Source organism: Panicum virgatum, chromosome 7N (genome assembly GCF_016808335.1).
Source record: "Panicum virgatum strain AP13 chromosome 7N, P.virgatum_v5, whole genome shotgun sequence".
Classification (NCBI taxonomy): domain Eukaryota; kingdom Viridiplantae; phylum Streptophyta; class Magnoliopsida; order Poales; family Poaceae; genus Panicum; species Panicum virgatum.
The window spans coordinates 5,312,816-5,317,329 of NC_053151.1; the positions used below are offsets into that span (position 1 = coordinate 5,312,816).

The 4,514-nt window shown below is 56.8% G+C and overlaps 1 non-coding gene and 1 pseudogene across 1 annotated transcript; both read left to right on the top strand.

Annotated features, from left to right (window-relative positions):
• The first annotated feature begins 904 nt into the window (after positions 1-904).
• Positions 905-1,060, top strand: LOC120684268. Its single transcript, XR_005679233.1, has one exon. It is a non-coding gene; the product is annotated as a 5.8S ribosomal RNA (ribosomal RNA).
• A 221-nt stretch (positions 1,061-1,281) lies between these two features.
• Positions 1,282-4,514, top strand: part of LOC120684232 — a 7,023-nt pseudogene continuing 3,790 nt past the window's right edge.

The following is a 4,514-nucleotide window of genomic DNA, read 5'->3' on the forward strand; positions in this document are numbered from 1 at the left end:
CGCCAGAGAGAGGCGCGGCTGGCGCGCGGGGCCGCGCTGTCAGAGGGAGAAAGGGGGAGGGCGCGGTTGGCTGGGCCGGCGAGCTGCGCCGCGCGCGCGTGGGCAGGCTGGGCCACGTTGGCTCGCTGGGCTGCGGGGAAAAAGAAGGACAGAGGAGGAAGGAACGGGCCGGCGGGAAAAAAAAAAGAAAGAGGCCGGGTGGGCTGAGCTGGTGCGGGAGTGAAAGGGAGGAGTCGGGCTGGGCCGCCAGAAGAAAAGAAACTGGGCTGGCCGGGTTTGGGTTTTGGGCTGGGTTTCTTTTCTTTTCTATTTCTAAATCAATCCAAACTAAACCCAAATGAATCCAAATTTGAATTTGAATTCACTCAAGCACTCAAACAAATTAAACAATGCTCCAGCATGATACAACAACCAAGTTTAAACCTATGATAAAATTTTAAATACATGAGGAACAAACATTAGATTAAATGCTAACTAAACACAATAAATCTTAAAAAATTAAATAAAGCCAATTAAATTTATTATTAAATGCTGGAAAATAAATTAGGGTGTTACACCGGTGAAGTGTTCGGATCACGGCGATGGAGGCGGTTCGCTGCCCCCGACGTTGCGAGAAGTCCATTGAACCTTATCATTTAGAGGAAGGAGAAGTCGTAACAAGGTTTCCGTAGGTGAACCTACGGAAGGATCATTGTCGTGACCCTTAAACAAAACAGACCGTGAATGTGTCATCCATGTCGTCGGGCCACGGTCTGGCCAAGGCTCCTCACCTTCTATACGTTGGTGAAGGGCCGCCAAAGAACCCACGGCGCCGAAGGCGTCAAGGAACACTGATATTGCCTTGCTCGGGTCACGTTCGCCCTGCCGGTCATGCCCCGTGCAATGTTGCTATATTAACCAACACGACTCTCGGTAATGGATATCTCGGCTCTCGCATGGATGATGAACGTTGAAAAATGCGATACCTGGTGTGAATTGCAGAATCCCGCGAACCATCGAGTTTTTGAACGCAAGTTGCGCCCGAGGCCTTCTGGTTGAGGGCACGTCTGCCTGGGCGTCACGCCAAAAGACACTCCCAACTCATCATTGGGCACAGACGTGGTGTTTGGCTCCCCATGCCTTGTGGTACCGTGGGATGAAGTTGGAGCTACCGGCGTATCGTGTCGAGCACCTGCATGTGGTTGGCGACATAAGTTGTTCTCTGTGCAATGTCTCGGCACGCAGCCAGCTTCTTAGCCTATAGGACCCATTTAAGACCATAGCGCCTCGGTGCTCAGACCGCGACCCTAGGTCAGAAGGGATCACCCGCTGAGTTTAAGAATATAAATAAGCGGAGGAGAAGAAACTTACAAGGATTCCCCTAGTAGCGGTGAGCGAACCGGGAGCAGCCCAGCTTGAGAATCGGGTAGCCTCACTACCCGAATTGTAGTATGGAGAGGTGTCCTCAGAGACGGACCGGGCCCAAGTTCCCTGGAAAGGGACGCCTGGGAGGGTGAGAGCCCCGTCCGGCCCGGACCCTGTCTCACCACGAGGCACCGTCAACGAGTCGGGTTGTTTGGGAATGCAGCCCAAATCGGGCGGTAAACTCCGTCCAAGGCTAATACAGGCCAGAGACCGATAGCGAACAAGTACCGCGAGGGAAGGATGAAAAGGACTTTGAAAAGAGAGTCAAAGAGTGCTTGAAATTGCCGGTAGGGAAGCAGATGGGGGCCAGCGATGTGCCCCGGTCGTATGCGGAACGGTTTTGCTGGTCCACCTATCGGCTCGGGGCGTGGACTGTTGTCGGCCGCGGCGGCGGCCTAAGCCTAGGGGCCTTAGGTGCCTCTGGAAGCTGTTGTCGGCACGGCCGGTTCTTGCGCGCCGCAAGGCGCGTCCCTCGGGACGCTGCGCTGCAACGGCCTGTGGGCTCCCCATCCGACCCGTCTTGAAACACGGACCAAGGAGTCTGACATGTATGCGAGTTGACGGGTTCTTAAACCTGGGAAGCGCAAGGAAGCTGACGAGCAGGAGGTCCTCACGGGCCGCACCGCTGGCCGACCCTGATCTGCTGTGAAGGGTTCGGGTTGGAGCACGCCTGTCGGGACCCGAAAGATGGTGAACTATGCCTGAGCAGGGCGAAGCCAGAGGAAACTCTGGTGGAGGCTCGAAGCGATACTGACGTGCAAATCGTTCGTCTGACTTGGGTATAGGGGCGAAAGACTAATCGAACCATCTAGTAGCTGGTTCCCTCCGAAGTTTCCCTCAGGATAGCTGGAGCCCATTACGAGTTCTATCAGGTAAAGCCAATGATTAGAGGCATCGGGGGCGCAACGCCCTCGACCTATTCTCAAACTTTAAATAGGTAGGACGACATGGCTGCTTTGGTGAGCCATGCCACAGAATCGGGAGCTCCAAGTGGGCCATTTTTGGTAAGCAGAACTGGCGATGCGGGATGAATCGGAAGCCGGGTTACAGTGCCGAACTGCGTGCTAACCCAGAACCCACAAAGGGTGTTGGTCGATTAAGACAGCAGGACGGTGGTCATGGAAGTCGAAATCCGCTAAGGAGTGTGTAACAACTCACATGCCGAATCAACTAGCCCCGAAAATGGATGGCGCTAAAGTGCACGAACCCGGCCATCTGGGCAAGCGCCATGCCCCGATGAGTAGGAGGGCGCAGCGGCCGCTGCAAAACTCGGGTCGCGAGCCTGGACGGAGCGGCCGTTGGTGCAGATCTTGGTGCTAGTAGCAAATATTCAAATGAGAACTTTGAAGGCCGAAGAGGAGAAAGGTTCCATGTGAACGGCACTAGCATATGGGTAAGCCGATCCTAAGGGACGGGGTAACCCCGGCAGACAGCGCGATCACGCGTGTTGCCCGAAAGGGAATCGGGTTAAGATTTCCCGAGCCGGGACGTGGCGGTTGACGGCAACGTTAGGAAGTCCGGAGACGCCGGCGGGGGCCTCGGGAAGAGTTATCTTTTCTGCTTAACGGCCTACCAACCCTGGAAACGGTTCAGCCGGTGGTAGGGTCTAGCGGTCGGAAGAGCACCGCACATCGCGTGGTGTCCGGTGCTGTAACTCCCTAATTTAAATTCCAGCATTTTATAATAAATTTAATTGGCTTTATTTAAATTTCTAAGGTTTTTTTTGTGTTAGTCTTGCATTTAATCCAATTTTTGTTCCTCAAGTAATTAAAATTTTCCTTAGGTTTACTTGTGTTGTTGCATTCATGCTGGTGCATTGCTCTTTTTGGTTGAGTGCTTAGGTTTGAATTCAAATTTTCTTTGAATTCAAGTAGTTGCTTGTTTGAGTTGTATAGAAAATAGAAGAGAGAAATAGGAAAACAAAACCCAAACCTGAAACCCAGCCCAAAACCCCAAAGCAAACCAGCCCGGCCCAGTCCTTTCTCTCTCTTTCACCCCTCAGCCCAACCCGCGCTAGGCCGCAGCAGCCCACAGCCCAGCTTCCTGGCCTGCCTCCGCGCCCGCGTCCTCCGGCCTGAGCTCGCTCTCTCCCGGCCCCGCTCACCGCGCGCGCGCTCCACCAGCCCAGCAAGCCATCGATTCTCCGCCCCGCCCGCGGCCCATGCAGCGGCCCATCCCGCACCCCCACTCCACGCCGCAGCCCAGCGCGCCCGCAGCCGCGCTCCATGCGCTCGCGCCCTCTGACCGACCGGTCCCACATGGTAGATTCTTCCCTTCCCTCAGTCCGATTTCCCCGCTCGCTTCCTCTGCTCGCAGCTCTGCTTTGCCCGCTTCACAACCCGCTGCCCAGTGGACCGCCCCAACTTCGTAGCCCCACCTATCAGACACCGAGCACCCCGACCTTCTAGAACGGTTCCTTGCACGTGATCACGCCAAGCAGCGCAACCGCCGCGCTCGCGCAGTAACCACCGCCGCAATCCCCGCCGGGATCACGCACTGGCACGCACGCCCAAATTCACCGGCTCCTCCCTTTAAACGTCACCCCGGGCTTTCCCTATTTCCCCATCCTCGCCCCACAGCCGCCACCGCATCCTAGGCACACCTGCGCCGCAACTCCACCGGAGCAGGGCCCGCACCGCCATGGTCTCGTTTCACCGCTTCATCTCCACTCCTGCAAACCCCCGCACGCGCTCCACTGCGACGTCAGGGACATCCCTGAACTGGCCCTTCCCAAGCTCTGCTCGTGCCGTGCCGGAATCGTGCGGATCTCAAGTCCGGTAAGATCACTCCGCCGCCACGATTTCACGCCGCCGGTGCGGATCGGCTCGAGCTGACCCCGGTTTTTGCTTCGTAGGGTTATCACTTATCGACTCGTGCAGCCTAGGAGCCCGGAGGAGCCCCGCCACGACTTGTCCCCGTACGCATGCCGTTCGCCATCGTCGCCGACCGCCTGCGCTACCGCCCCGGCCGCCTGTGCTACCGCCCCGGCCGCCTTGACCCCTCGGTGAGCTACGCCCCGACCCCCTCTCACTTCTGCGCTAGTTCCCATAGCCGAGGCGCACCGTAGGAGCCGGAACAAGCCAGCACTGGCGAGTCTTGCCGCCCTTGCC